At 41.2% G+C, this 16461-nt stretch overlaps 1 long non-coding RNA gene across 1 annotated transcript; it reads right to left on the minus strand.

Moving 5' to 3' along the window:
* Positions 1 to 6461: 6461 nt before the first annotated feature.
* Positions 6462 to 16243, minus strand: LOC117072690. The gene is made up of 4 exons (XR_004432908.1): positions 15749 to 16243; positions 12188 to 12377; positions 8810 to 8932; positions 6462 to 6767 (listed from the first exon to the last, which is right to left on the minus strand). It is a non-coding gene; the product is annotated as an uncharacterized LOC117072690 (long non-coding RNA).
* Between the last annotated feature and the right edge of the window lie 218 nt (positions 16244 to 16461).

Here is a 16461-nt window from a genome sequence, read left to right on the forward strand (position 1 = left end):
ATGCCCAGGCATTCTACTCCTTTGATGGTTGGCTTGGCCACATCTCTTGCTTTAGACAATGGAATGTGGGTGGAAAAGAGAACATGTCCATTTTTAGCCATCACATTTCTATTCTCCTCCCTTACTCTTCTGCCATCTACCATGAGAATAACCCTAGGTAATCACTGGTCCCAGAATAGAAACATGTAAAACATACTAAACTCACCTCACAGACTGAAGGAGAACCTCCCCAGCCTACCTGCAGGTCAGGAATATAAAAGAAGCAATTTGGGAGTTTTTCATATATCAATATTGCAGCAAAAACCTGACTGATACATTAAGCAATTAATCTTTCTTTAAATATTAAACAGTTACTGTAAACATATACTGTTCATACAACTGATAAACCAAATCACAGATCTAACAACTTAAAATTTCCCAGCTACGGCCAGGCACGGTGGCTCACGCCTATAATCCCAGCACTTTGGGAGGCCAAGGCGGGCAGATCACAAGGTCAGGAGATCGAGACCATCCTGGCTAACACAGAGAAACCCCGTCTCTACTAAAAATACAAAAAAAAAAAAAAAAATTAGCCAGGCATGGTGGTGGCCGCCTGTAGTCCCAGCTACTCGGGAGGCTGAGGCAGGAGGATGTCATGAACCCGGGAGGTGGAGCTTGCAGTGAGCTGAGATCGTGCCACGGCACTCCAGCCTGGGTGACAGAGCGAAGCTCCATCTCAAAAAAAAAAAAAAGTCCCAGCTATTCAAATACTGATTATAAACTTCTTTAATTATATGCTAAATAATTACTTTAAAATCACAAATTTAATATATCAGGTTCTTGTAAATGTTTTAAACAACTTAAACTAGAGACAAAGCACTCATGCAATGTTATACTGATTACCAGCACTGCAGGATTTGGGTGGTTAAATGACTGTTTCTCCATTGGATTTGGAATCTGATCACACAGCCCAAAATAATTCATCCCCAAATTACTAGAATTTAAATTAAACCTCTATTACAACTAAAATTCACTTTTGCTTCTAATCAATTGCCTTTCCTATATATTTGAATTTTCCAATGCACGGTCTCTCTTTACAAAATGATAAATTATCTCATGTTTTCTATGTCTGCCAGTACCTAACCAATAGTCCTGCCACTCTAATATGATGGTCTGGCCCGAAGGTATAAAGGGAGACTTCCGTCTCGTGAATATCTCATAATAATAGGTAGCAGATCTAGTTCAGGGTTTTGCAAACTTCAAGGTGCATGCAAATCACCTGAGAATCTTGTTAACATATATACTCTGATTTAGTAAAGCTGGAGTAGGGCCTGAGATTAAGAGATGCCAATGCTACTGGTTGTTGAACCATGCAAGTACTTTGCATAGCAAAAATGTAGGAATATCTTCTCCTGGGTGGTAAGGGACTGACTCTATGTAGCTAATTCCTCTGGGCTATCTGGCTCCTTTATTTTCTTGGAACACATTATCTTCCTGCATGGTTATTACATCTGCTGATTAACTGTCAAACCTTCATTTCCCTGGCAATTTCATTTGCCTACTAGTGTTGATCAATTGTTCTCTTTCTTGAAACAATGTCTACTTCTTTGACACTCCCTATGTTTATTCTTTCCTGTACACAGACATAGAAATAAAGACCCTTCTGGCCAAGTGTAGTGGCTCACACCTGTAATCCCAGCACTTTGGGAGGCCAAGGCAGGCAGATTACGAGGTCAGGAGTTCAAGACCAGCCTGACCAACATGGAAAAACCCTGTCTCTACTGAAAATACAAAAATTAGCCAGGCATGGTGGTGCACGCCTGTAATTCCAGCTACTCAGGAGGTTGAGGCAGGAGAATTGCTTGAACCCGGGAAGCAGAAATTGCAGTGAGCCAAGATCGCGCCATTGCACTCCAGCCTGGGCAGCAAGAGCAAGACTCCATCTCAGAAAAATAAAATAAAATAAAAACCTTTCTATACTTCATAAACAGGCTGTCAGGAAAAATTGTAAAAGATTTTGAAAGGCAACAAAAAATTATTGGCTGCCCTGTCTAGCACACTTTTCTAGGTTTCACTGTCTTTGAACTATTTGATAACTCTGTAAGTTGTAGTGAACTGATAGTAGTACAATGGACTCTTGTCCATAGAAAAGCAAACTAAAGTGGAATGCACTTAATTATTGCCTTGTGGATAGATTCATTTTGCATTTATTTGTAAATGTATCTTGGCATTCCTTATTGCTTATGTATAGGTGATTCTTTAAATTCTCCTTTGACCAAGTAGTAACATAGCATTGGTTCCCTGGTTAATTAATGAATTAAGTAAAATCTGGCCAGGCATGGTGGCTCACTCCTATAATCCCAGTACTTTGGGAGTCCAAGGTGAGTGGATCTCTTGAAGCCAGGAGTTCGAGACCAGCCTGGCCAAAATGGTGAAATCCCGTCACTACCAAAAATACAAAAAAAAAATTGCCTGGCATGGTGGCATGCGCCTGTAGTCTCAGCTACTCAGGAGGCTGAGACAAGAGAATCACTTGAGCCCCAGAGGCAGAGGCTGCAGGGAGTCAAGATGCAATACTGCATGCCAACCTGGGCAACAGAGCAAGACTCTGTCCTAAAAAAAAAAAAAAAAATTAATGAATTAAGTAAAATCTTTCACATGGATTTATTTTATATCTACCCGAGACAGTCATATAGATACAATACTCTCTTTTACAACTAGTCCTTTAGCAAGACACATAATTGAAAAAAAAGCTACCCACTTATTCATTATTTACTAATTTACTAATTACTTCCATTAATAAGACTTGAACAAATCTATTTGTCTTCATCATTCTCTTGTTTTATATCCACATTTTTCTTCTTTCTTTTTTTCTTTTTTCTTTTTTTTGAGATGGAGTCTCACTCTGTCGCCCAGGCTGGAGTGTAGTGGCACGATCTCAGCTTACTGTAACCTCCGACTCCCGGGTTCAAGCAATTCTCCTGCCTCAGCCTCCTGAGTAGCTGGGATTACAGGCTCACGCCACCATGCCTAGCTAATTTTTTGTATTTTTGGTAGAGATAGGGTTTCACCATGTTGGTCAGGCTGGTCTCAAAACACCTGACCTCATGATCTGCTCACCTTGGCCTCCTAAAGTGCTGGGATTACAGGCATACACCACTGCACCCAGCTAATTTTGTGGCATTTTTTGTGGAGACAAGGTCTCACCATGTTGCCCAGGCTGGTCTTGAATTCCTGGGCTCAAGCAATCCTTCCACCTCATCCCCCAAAAGTGCTGGGATTACAAGCATGAGCCACCATGCCCAGCTGCTAAATTCTTTTATTTTTTTTTAAGAATCCTTGTTTTCTACCAATAGAAGAATATTTCCTGACCCTTTTGGGGTTTTTTTGTTTGTTTGTTTTGTTTTCTTGTCTCATGTCTTGGAAACTACCACAGTTCAAGGAGTGGTAGGCTCCTTGTAGTGGAGAAAAGTATCAAAGACCCAAATTTGGGCCTTGTAAGTATCTACATGAGAGTTGGTGGTGAATGAGTGCCTCTGCTGCAGCTGCTGGTTCATTTGAGAAGTCACAGGGCTAGAAAATATGTATTTTTAAAGTCCGGAGTTCATACTGATTTTCCCAAGCATATTAAGTTGCTATGCCCTATTTTTCTTATAGTCCGGGGTTTCACTAACCTCTAAGATTTCTTACTGTGTTTCTGCTAAAGAAAAGATGCTAGACTCATTTTAAAAAAACAAAAACAAAAACACAGATATAGGTTTCCAGATGCAATGAGGAAAGGTTTGGGGAAGGGCTATAAAAGAAACGTTGTATTTTACCTGTAACCTGCTTCCTTGCTTTTATCTCGTGTGTATAGTTATTTACATATAACCAGAGAAAAGAAGAGGGTAGGCAGCCACAAGGATTCAGGAATATCTCTTTAGAGACAGAAGATATGAACCATGAAGAAGAAAAATCAAGCATTCTGTCTCGATCGATCTCCATTCCTCCGGGTTCAAATGGACCCTAGTCCACTGGGAGAAGTAAAATATTCATTTTAACCTCCCACTTGGCAGGGACAGAAAGATGTCAGTGGTCTCAAAGGACACTGGAATTGTGGCTTACAATTTCCTGGAGCTTTCTGTAACGCAGGAAATACACCTACTTTCACTGTGGAATTTCTCTCTTTGCCTGTGAGTATCAGATATCACTTGATTCTTTTTTTTTTTTTCTCCCAAATCCTGATGGAATTGAAGGTATCACTTGATTTTAGAGTGTTTCCTTTTCTTCCTCTCTTTAAGTTGCAGGTTTCGTGAGACAAAAATTGCATCCTGCCCCACCTAGAGGACTGGAATGATGTGGGATCTAAAACCTGCCTGTTTCCTTTTTTTCCTCTCTTTAAGTTGCAGGTTTCGTGAGACAAAAATTGCATCCTGCCCCACCTAGAGGACTGGAATGATATGGGATCTAAATCCTGCCAGTGTGAAATACAGCCAAATCTGAGTTAGAAGGCTCAGGAACCCTCCAGTCTTCTTGTAAGGCAGCCAGAGGGGAAAAGGGGAATTGCTTGTGCCTTAGCACAGAACTCATGTGACCTGGGATCAAATCTAGATTGTTTCTCAAAGGCAATCGAATATTTAAGATCTCATTCTCTCTCTCTCTCTCTCTCCCTCTCTCTCTCTGTAACACACACACACACACACACACAGACACACACACACAAATGCACACACAAAACAGTTAAATGCTGTTGTGTGATGATAAGAATCTTCCCAAGACTGTGTCACTAGGAAAAGAATATACTTGAATGCTTGTATACACTTTGTGGAAATACTAAAGTGTCCATTAACTGAGATTATTATTTGCTAGTCTTGAAAACAGCTTCTTCCTTGCTAGTCTGAAGAAAGTAGCAGTTAATGCCAACTAACTATGAAGCAACAAAGTGCTACATTTATTTCTATTAACAGAATTTAATGTTGCCCCCAAAGGAGATAAATTAATTATTTTTTAAAAATCACAAACCAGCCAAATTTGGGAACACATTTAAATTACTCTCTTGAAGCATTTAGGAGACAAATTTTGGAAACTCATCATCACAAATATAGAGGAAAGGGCCAGACATGGTGGCTGATGCCTATAATTCCAGCATTTTGGGAGGCCGAGGTGGGTAGATTTTTTGAGACCAGGAGTTTGAGACAAGGTTGGCCAATGTGGCAAAACCCTGCCCCTATTACAAATACAAAAAATTACCTGGGAGGCTGAGGGACAAGAATCGCTCGAACCTGGGAGGCAGAGGCTGCCGTGAACCCAAGATTGCAATGAACCGAGATTGCACCCCTGCACTCCAGCCTGGGTGACAAGGCAGGACTCTGTCTTAAATTTTTTTTTTTAATTTTAGACGAACTCTTGCTCTGTCTCTGTCTATCTATCACCTACCTACCTATCTATACATAGAAAGAGAAGAATGAAGAAATTTAGAAAATATTTTACATGATCAAAGACATAAAGGTGAAGTAAACACAATGTCTAGTTTTCCTACTTTCTGAAAAGATACTGAAATTCAAATAGGCGATTAACAAACTCCATTTATCCAATCTCATCACATTCCAGCACTAGGTAAACTTCATCAGCCAGAGGTATTTATAGTTTAGCTAAGTTTGTATATGCTTACTTCATTTACTAAATGCCTGCTATGCCAGGTTCTTTGTTAGGAATGTGGATACAAAGGTGAAGAGGGGAAAAAATAATCTCTGGCACCAAGATTTCTCTTGGTCCTCTTTTACAAACAGTTCTCTGACTCTTGTATATAAGAGAAGCAGCTTTGGTTGTGAAGGCAGCTATTATAGAAAGAGAATGATCATTTTGCTAAATAGAACTCAGTGAGGAACTAGCTGGTGAGTAAAAAAGGTTTCTAAGCAGCCAAAAACAGATTCCACACATGCCAAATACTAAAGTTATGGGTTGAATCCCTAGACATGACTTCTGGAGCCTTTTTCCTACTTTATATACAATTCTAGCAATTGTGGTGTAAAAGAATATTGGCTCCCTTTCAAAGATAAACTTGGAAAACTTTCAAAGTTAATACTGAAAGGAGACTCTCTAGCCCAGAAGTGGAGTCAAACCACCTAGTTCTGGTTCATTCTTTCTGATTCTAGTGTGCATTGTAACTTTGTTTACAAAGTATATTTGACTAACAATCCACAACTGATAAAAGGGCCAACAGTGTTCCAGTGTTGTAAAGTTAGAGGTCACCCTGAAGGATTTGATCAGGTGGTATGTTTTACAGGCTTTAGATAAATTAACCCCAAAGATGTCATAGTTTTATTGCCCTGTAGAATGTTAGCCAATTTTATATCTAAATTAGCAAATATTTTCTTTTGCTTACTGGATACACATGTGTGTGTGTATGTGTGTGTGTGTGTGTAAGCGTTTGGAAAAGCCAATTCTTTTGTCTAGTTGTCTAATTTCCAGTTCCCTCACTAGTAGTTTAAATAACACTTTGACACATTATAATGTATAACTTTGTTCAGAGACTTTGCTTTTAAAGTTCTGTACTGTTTGTTTCCACACATTATCTGAGATAATGACCTGTCCTTCAGTCCATAAACACTAACAAGCTCGCAGGTACTTGATCTGGGTCATTTTCTTTTCCGCTCCTAAGCTGTCTGCAGCAGGAGGGAGCCATCTTAACATTTACCCCAGGAGTACCACTTCCTTGATTATTTTGATACCTTCATGGTTGGGACCAAGAGAGATTTCTGTTGATGGCAGCACCCCAGGCCTCTCCTCTCCAGCCTCTCATCAGCTAACTGTAACCAGAAAGGAAAGACACAGCAAATGACCTGCCCTGGCCCATTTAGATAACAAAATACCAAAGTCTTAATATAGTAAAATACTGAAGTCTTAATATAGTAAAATGCCAAAGCTCTGTGCCAAACGCAATGGACCCAGGAGCCTTTTCTGAAAGAGCTTTGCAATATTTATAACTTCCTTATTTTTGCTATATCTGTTACCCCTTATTTGTTTCCCTAAAACAAGTAATAAAACTTAAAATAAGAAGAGCTTATGTTGAAGGGTTATGAGAATATTTTTTCCTTTTTATTTCTGTTTCAATGTTTCCCATGCCCTATATAACCAATGTTAGCGATTTGGTTTATAATTTGGCTTGCAGGCAATTTTTCTACATATTTTCAATATGTTCTATATGTATTTTCAATATGTTCTGCTATCCTTCCAGGTCAAAAGGATGTCTTTTTGAACCATTTCCTCACAATTATGAAACAATTTCCCAACAGATTTTAAATGTTGGGGAATGGCATGGAATGAATTCCAGCAATGGAATACTTGGGAATTGTGCTTAAACCTATTTGGCGGTTCAGAAATTCATTGTTTCGTAATTTGTCTGTTTGTTTTGTCTACTGTTGGAAATGCTCACGGAATACAGAGAGTGGGGAAAGGTAGGTGGAAATACAGAGGGGAAGAGGGTAGAAAACAAGTCTAGAGAAGCTGTAAGGAATTATCTAGAATGCCTAGTCCACAAGTCCCCAGTAAGAAGGGAGCGAGGGAGAAGAGTTTCCACTGACTTTTCAGGGCCACTCTCGTGTGTGTTTGCAGGTAGGGGAAGGACAATGAGGAAGGATGAAAAGAAATACTCTATAAGCTCAGGAGAACACAATTATCCTTTAAAAAGTGGAGTGGGGTGGAGGGGCAGCAGATGGATAGTTAAGATGAACTGGACAAGAATGCTGATGCTCAATGGGAATAAATTTAGAAAAAGTACATACTTCCTCCAGCCAACTTGACCTATGAAGTGAAATAAGATTAACAAACTAATTCACTCCTTCAACAACTATTGATCAAGCATCTGGTTTATGCCAGACACACTGTACTAGTTGTTAGAATTACAGCTATCAAAGCTAAAAAGACTATCCCAATGGAGGAGACTGATGTGTGAACAAAGAAGTAAAACACTATGTAGGTGTTCAGATAGGGAAGCACAAAGGAGGGGAAAGTAACTCAGGGTTTGTTTGTTTTAGCATGCAGATAGAATCTGGGAAGATTTCCTGAAAGGGGAAACATCTGAGATTAGACCTGACAAACAAGTAGAGCTAGCACCAGCCAAGCAAGCAGCAGATACTAAGACCCAGAAGCCAAAAATAGTACCGTGGGTTAGGGGGCTGGTGATGATAATCCAGTTGGCTGGAGCATCAAGGGCAAGAGCCAGGGGCATAGGAAGTTGGTGAGAGATAAAACAGGATAAGAAAGCAGATTCTCCACATTTATATTTCAGTAGAGTTGCCTTTGGATAACAGAAAGCCTAAGGTTAAGGCTAATTGTTAATTGTATTTACAGTTCACTCATTCCGACTTGAGAAACCGAGCAAAAGACTCACAGACTTGCTCTATAAGCATGTGGGAGAAAGAGCTGGCAGAAAGGAGCCTCACTGTCTGTTCCTGAAGATCCCAGGGCATAGGATGGCAGAAGTTGTTACAGAGGTGTATCAGGCCATTCTTGCATTGTTATAAAAAAAATTAAATTAAATTAAATTAAATTAAAAAAAAACTGAGACCGAGTGATTTATAAAGCATTAGCTTAGGCAGGCAAGGAGAGCAATCAAGTAGGCAAGAGCTGAGAGCTAAGCTGGGGTCCTGACTTCTCATCCAGGGTTAGTCAAGAGAGGAAGTCACAACTATGGAACCAAGTCAGTGCTGGGAGGGCAGGCAGGCAGGAATGGCTGCAACAGGGGACCAGAGGAGCCACAGTACAGGGTGGTCATATAAGGTCCAATTACCCCGAGAGTCCCAGGTCCACTCAGTGGATGGGTGCCTGACACTTTTGGAGAAATACTTACCTCTCTATTCAGGGTTAGTATAATAGGAAACAGTATGGACTTCCAGAGTCAGACGGCCTGCTACTTTCTACCACTGTGTCCTAATGCAAATTGCTGAATCTCTCAAAGCCTTGGTTTCCTCATCTATAAAACAGGGGTGATAGTATTCTCTATATCATATTTTTTTTCTTCCCATTGAATGAAATAATGAATGTGGATTGTTTAGTGCAGTGTCTAGCACATAGTGCAAACTCATATCTGGTCCCTGTATCATCACTCTGGCCACAACTTTTAGTCTGCCTTAGGTGCTATGCCCTTCTGGGGACCATCACTGCCCAGTTCACTCAACTGGGATTTGCGCATCAATTTTGGAAAGTACTCGGGAACAGAGATCATATCTTTTACATCCAAAATTCCCCTTAGCACTTAACGATTTGATATAATCAGCATTTATGTGTCTACTCTGTTAGGTAGTTTATGGCAATAGACACTAATTCTTTTCATTAAATAAATTACTAAAAAATGACTTCAAACAGCAAAGTTAATAGAAGGAAGCAAATCATTTGCTAATTTATATAATGAGAAAAGTTTCCATTTGCAATCAATTACAGCACCCAGCCTAGCTTAGTGCTTTGCATAAATATTTATACACTTGAATCAAGATGGCTGTGAGATACTCTGTACCTATTTTAAGTACTCAGGAGATATAACACTTAACATTCATCTAGCAAATCTGAAGCAGAATTAAATGCCTTGGACCGAAACCTTTCATAGAAGAATTCACCGTCATGTTATCTTCTTTAACTAAAACAGCATTTCAGTTACAAGCTGTGGTTACAGCAAATTAGTGTATGACCCACAGGCAAACAGTCAACTAAGTAATTATAAGAAATGTATCAATCTAAATAATTCCTTGAGGGTCCTTGAGACACGGTACTGCCTTTCATTCCTGAGCCTTTTTCACTAGAGCATCTATACATTAATATATAATTTACATCTTTTAAATTGAGGATATGACTAAATTATACTCTTTTCAACCTTTTCAACTTAAAAATTGGATGAAGTTGGACGACTTAAAATGTTTGGCTCTTTAATTGGAAAATAAAAGAACTGCTCCATTTCTGGGCACAGGCACTTGAATTGACATATCGACACATGAGCTGAAGACAACCAACTTGCCCTTTTACAATCGCCTCTGAAAGAATGTTGACTCTTATATTATACTGTCAGATTTTTCCCTTTAAGGTTTAGCCCAAAAGTGCATGGTTATGAAGGACATTTTCTAGACTTCTTGCCTACATATGAATTTTTAAAAATACAATGTTGGGCTGGGCAGGATGACTCACACCTGTAATCCCAGCAAGTTGAGAGGCCAAGGTAGGTGGATCATTTGAGCTCAGGAGTTTGAGATCAGCCTGCAAAATCCCATATCTACAAAAAAAAAAAAACGCACACAAACACAAAAAAAATTAGCCAGTTGTGGTGGCACATGCCTATAGTCCCAGCTACTCAAGAGGCTGAGGTTGGAGGACCCCTTGAGCCTGGGAGGTCAAGGTTGCAGTAAACTGTGATCATACCACTGTACTTCATCCTGGGTGACAGAGCAAGACCATGTCTGAAAAAAAAATCTATCTATCTATCTAGAGATTTCATATCTATATATATAAAGGCAAGGCAATGTAATTACCCAGAACACCTCAAATTTGAGATCTGCAAGGAGATAATAGTGCTTGGCAATTTAATTACTCAGTTAAGAGTTCAAAGCTGAGCCCAGTTCTTCTGGCTTCCTCCTTCATGTTCAAGGCTTTGTTTAATCAGGTCTAGGTACAACATGAGAATAAACAGGAATGTGGGAAACATGCAACGTAAGTTTCCAGCCCTCCAAGGTAGATGTTTATACAGTTAACAAAGTAATAATTACCACAATAACACACAATACTTTTGATTATCTATTATGTGACAAACACCATATTAGGTACTGTATGATCCCATCTGCAGTATCCCTGATGGTAATAATAGATTCCTACAGCAATACTCCATGACATACACTATTATCTCAATTTTCTAGCTGGGAACCTCAGGTTCAGAGAGGTTAAGTAACACTCCTTGCATCACACAGCTAGTAAGAAGTAGAAGGAGAAATGTTATCAGGTCAGCTGGATTCTTTATGCCATTTTTCCTTTTAGTTAAAACAACAAACAATTTTTCACAAAGTTTTGCCAGAAATCAGGGATGGATCCAGATTTTGAGGAACATAAAGTTTATATAATTGGGGGGAAAGAACTTCTTTAAGAAAAAGAATACAAGATATCTTTCTTTTTTTTTTTTTTTTTTTTTTTTGAGACCTAGTCTCATTCCATCGCCCAGGCTGGAGTGCAGAGTCGCACTCTCAGTTCACTGCAAGCTCCGCCTCCCGGGTTCATGACATTCTCCTGCCTCAGCCTCCCAAGTAGCTGGGACTCTAGGTGCCCGCCACCACACCCGGCTAGTTTTTTGGTTTTTTTATAGAGACGGGGTTTCACCGTGTTAGCCAGGATGGTCTCGATCTCCTGACCTCGTGATCCACCCACCTTGGCCTCCCAAAGTGCTGGGATTACAGGTGTGAGCCATGGTGCCCGGCCACAAGATTTCTTACTTTCACAAATTTTACAAAAACATATAAGCTTGCGAACACATTGTAAGATCCTTCCTGTCACTTGGAAGGAGCCAGAGCAAGTGACACGTAAGCTTCATTAACATCATAGAAAATCCGCCTCTGCTGGGGACTCAACCCTTCAAGTTACCTTTGCTTGACAGTGAGAGAGTGAGAAGGTGCTTTTGTGATGCAACAGGACATTCTGATAGCTTTAGACATTTCCTCCCACCCCCAAACGTATCCATTGCTGAGGAAACTTAGATGCTGCTGGGAATTAGGATGTGTGTCAATCAGAGCCTTCAACACATGAGGGTACTCTTGAGGGGAATGGAAGTGAGAACTTGTCTTTCTGCATCCCAAGTCCAAATGAGTCAAATTTGTTTGATGGACTTTGGTGGCCTAACCCAAATTAGGCAACAGGAAAGAGCAGCAAGATCCTGGGAAATCTTTACCATGAAAACAGGAAAAAGGCAGGCTAGGAGGTCAGCGGGAAAAGTGAACCTTGCATCTGGATCCATTAGTCAATCTGCTCTCAACGCAGCCATTCCGAAGGCAGTTTGGGGGCCCAAGGAAATACCTACATGAACCAAAAGAGTCTGAAGGTGGTAAGGCTGGGCCATTTTTGGTGTTGACCCATTAGCCAACAAATTGTACATCTCTCCAAAGAGTATATCATAAGGAATGACCATAGCCTGTGCTGGGATCTGCAATAACCCTGGTGGTAGAGCAGGTGGCCCAGCTTCAGCCACAGTTATTTGGCTTACCCTATTTAACAGTAACCTTGAGGTTCAGCTTCAGCAATAGTAGCCACAGCATGGATGGTCACAGGGCAACGGGAGTATGGCCTGGTTAGGGCACACATCTCCAGACTGCCAGTATTATAGGAAAGGGGTCCTGATCCAGATCCCAGGAGAGGGTTCTTGGATCTCGTGCAAGAAAGGATTCACGGTGAGTCTGCAGTGCAAAAAAGCAGGTTTATTAAGAGATCAAAATGGTGAGAGGGCAGCTATTCCATAGATAGAGTAGGACATTCCTTAGAGTAAGAGAAGGAACACATCCACCCTAGACACAATGCTTGTATATGTGGGGAGATGTGTTCTGCTACAAGGGTTTGTGATAAAGGATTGTTTTTTTTAATTACTATATTTTGCAAGGATCGACATTATTATTATTATTATTATTCTTTGAGACGGAGTCGTACTCTGTTGCCCAGGCTGGAGTGCAGTGGCACAATCTCAGCTCACTGCAACCTCTGCCTCCTGGGTTCAAGTGATTCTCCTGCCTCAGCCTCCTGAGTAGCTGGGATTACAGGCATGCGCCACCATGTCCAGCTAATTTTTATATTTTTAGTAGAGACGAAGTTTCACCATGTTGGTCAGGCTGGTCTCAAACTTCTGACCTCGTGATCTGCCTGCCTCGGCCTCCCAAAGTGCTGGGATTACAGTGTGAGCCACCGCCCCCGGCGGACACTATTATCTTTAAAGCAAAATTAGGAATGCCTTTGTTCTCCAGATATAAGGATACCAGACACTCCCAAGTCTTTGTTCTCCAGATATAAAGATACCAGACACTCCCAATTGTTACTGTTTACTAAACAATATTAATCTGTTCTCTTAACCATAAATATCTAGGGGCTAGGAATGCCTAACTTTTTGAGAATGCAGCCCAACAAGTCCCAGCCTCATTTTCCTAGCCCTCACTCAAGTTGGAGTTGCTCTGGTTCAAATTCTGACTTCCTCTGCCATATCTCCCCCAACCCTTTACAAGAGGACCCTTAATCCTAAGGGTTGCAGAAGGATGCAGATCCGTCTTCTGCAACTTTTTCAGGCTGAGTAGGGGCGATTATATTCCTGCCTAACTATTAGGGTCTCTTGCATTCAGGATAGAGAGAAGCTCAGTCAGACAGCATTGGTATGATGAAAGTCATTCGTAACTCCAAGTTCCGACAAAAGGTGATACCTGGAAGATTAATAAGTGTCCAGTTTAGGCCTGGTGTGGTGGCTCATGCCTGTAATCCCAGCACTTTGGGAGGCCGAGGCGGGTGGATCACGAGATCAGGAGATTCAGACCATCCTGGCTAACACGGTGAAACCCCGTCTCTACTAAAAACACAAAAAAATTAGCCGGGCGTGCTGGCCGGCACCTGTAGTCCCAGCTACTCGGGAGGCTGAGGCAGGAGAATGGCGTGAACCCAGAAGGCAGAGCTTGCAGTGAGTCGAGATTGCGCCACTGCACTCCAGCCTGGTCAACAGAGTGAGACTCCATCTCATAAATAAATAAATGTCCAGTTTAAGAAAGCATTGAGTAAACTTGTCTTGCATTCCTACACAAAGAGTACAACCACAATATATTCCACAACAGCAAAGTAAAATAAGTAAAATCATTCCAAGTAAAATAAACAGGAAGGCTCTCCAAGAGCCAAGCAGTTGTTGGAACCAAGCCGATGTAGGGTCGACTGATAGTGCATCAATGGCAGAGATATGAGTATCTAAAGCTTTCATATCCCAGGTAATATTATGTGAATAGTCTGAAACATACACTCATTTGGTTTTGATCAGAGCACAAGCTCCCCCTTGGGCCGCTGTTAAAATCTCCACATACCCAACAGTTTGTCTGATTATGTAGAGAGGCGAAAGTCTATGCCCACTCGGTAAATAAGTTACTCTCTGCATGATTCCAACTTATACGCAAAAGTAGAATGCCAGTCTATATCTTTATGTTATCCATCCCTTTCATTTTTTCTGAACAGGAGTCGGAGGTCACTGATGGGCTCACAGGAATAAATGAGATCACTCTCTTGTATTCCACAGGCCTGTGGGACTTCCTACGAGACAGGTTTAATTCAAGATAAGTGACCTAGCTGTTTTTTCCCAGAAGTTTCACTGCAGTTGGGGTACTAAGGAGAACTTAAGAGGGTCCCTTCCATTTTGGGGAAAGTTGATCTGCTGGGGATCCTTCCTTCCAAGTTTTTAATAGGACCAGTCTCCCAGCTGGATTGTAGCAAGATTCTCTTCCTTAGTGGGGGAAGGGACTCTTTGGTTTCCATATTCAAGGAGTGTGCTTTGCACTTGTCCTAAGTTGATCACATAATTCTGTAGCTTGAAAGTATCTATGCCTATTAGGAGGTCTGTAGTTAAGAAAGGCCTTCCATACATTACTTCAAAAGGGCTGAGCTGCAGATTTCCCTTAGGGGCCACTTGAACCCATAAGGTTACAGGTAATAAAGACAGCCAGGTTTCTGGTGGCGTAGTTTAGCAAGAGTCCTTTTTAGAGTTTGATTAGTTCTTTCTACTTTCCCCGAAGACTGTGGCCTCCATGCGAGTGAAGGTGGTACTGAATTCCTAGGGCTGAAGATGTGTTTCTGGTAATTATCACTGTGAAATATGGGCCATTATCGCTATGTAAACTTTTAGGCAGCCAAAATCTAGAAATTATTTCCTTTAGTAGAAGTTTAGAAACCTCAATTGCCTTTTCAGACTGGGTAGGAAAAGCCTCGATCCAGCCGGTAAAGGTGTCAACAAATACTAATAAATAAACACTTTACATGGGGACATCTGAGTATAGTCTATCTGCCAGTCTTCACCAGGGTACATTCCCCTATGCTGAACAGGCCTTACTAGAGGAGGAGGTAAAGACTGGTTTTTTGGGTTATTCCGGGCACACAGTTCACAGGCCTTAGTTACCTGCTTTACTCTTTTAAGTAAGCCTTTCCTATTAAATGCCAAGACATTAATTGAAACAGAGACTCTCTTCCCAAATGAGTAGAATCATGCAAATGTTTAACTGTTTCCCACTGATTAGCACCTGGTATTAGCAGTTTTTTGTTCTGTTTCCCTGGTGCACAAAGCTACTTCCATCTGCAAACCATTCTACCTCAGGATTATCTAGAGGATCGTCTTTTAAATCCGGATAGCTGAAGTAAACTTTCTCCATAATTTGTATGCAAGAATGATCTAGGGTGCCTGTGGGTTCAGGCAAATAGGTAGCTGGATTCAAAGTCTGGCTTACTTAAAGAATTATATCAGGACATTTAGCAACAAAATCTGATATTTATTCACAGGAAAGGAGAAGGAGCCATTTCTTGTCTGCTTTATGATTTCTAAAAGATACTACCATTTTCAGCTGAGTTAACAAATCCCTTCCCAACAAGGGGTGGGACATTCAGGAAAAAATCACAGTCCCTTAAGAGGAGCTTATAGGATAGGTGAATGTCATCTACAAGCTTGTCCATCTATCCCCATGACTATACAGTTTTGGGGTGACAGAGGCCGGTTATAATGGGTCAAAACAGAATCAGCATTCCAGAAGGAAGTTAATATTCTTACCTGCCATGTCAAGGGTTACCGAGGCTCCTCCGGAGATATGGCTAGCTGTCCGACAGAAGCTGTGGCAGAAGGTCTCAGGCCCCATCACTCTTGGGCTTGCCTGGCTATTTCTGCCATCATTGGTTCAGGTGCCGATGGCTCCCTTTGGAATGCTGGGCAATCCTTCTTCCAGTGGCCAGTTTTCTTACAGCGTGCACACTGATTCATGCCCAAGGCATGGTGACTTGGAGACCCAGCTTTGGGTTTCCTACCTTTCAGCTTCCCTTGTTCAGGCCAAGAGCCAGGAGGGCAAACCCATGTGGGTGGTAAGCTTAAGGCTGCAGCCAAGAGTTGCACCTTATGGGAGGTCCTTGCTCTTTCTGCTTCCTCTGCTTTATCCCTGTTATTAGAAATTTAAAATGCCATATCCAAAAGCTATTCTAGGCTAGACACGGTGGCTGATGCCTGTAATCCCAGCACTTTGGGAGGCCAAGGTGGGTGGATCACCTGAAGTCAGGAGTTCAAGACCAGCCTGACCAACATGGTGAAATCCCGTCTCTACTAAAAATACAAACAAATTAGCTGGGCATGGTGGTGCATACCTGTAATTCCAGCTACTTGGGAGACTGAGGCAGGAGAATCACTTGAACCCAGCATGCAGAGGTTGCAGTGAGCCAAGATCATGCCATTGCACTCCAGCCTGGGCAACAACAGTGAAAATTCATCAAAAAAAA

Source organism: Trachypithecus francoisi, unplaced genomic scaffold (genome assembly GCF_009764315.1).
Source record: "Trachypithecus francoisi isolate TF-2019V2 unplaced genomic scaffold, Tfra_2.0 Lachesis_group4, whole genome shotgun sequence".
NCBI lineage: Eukaryota > Metazoa > Chordata > Mammalia > Primates > Cercopithecidae > Trachypithecus > Trachypithecus francoisi.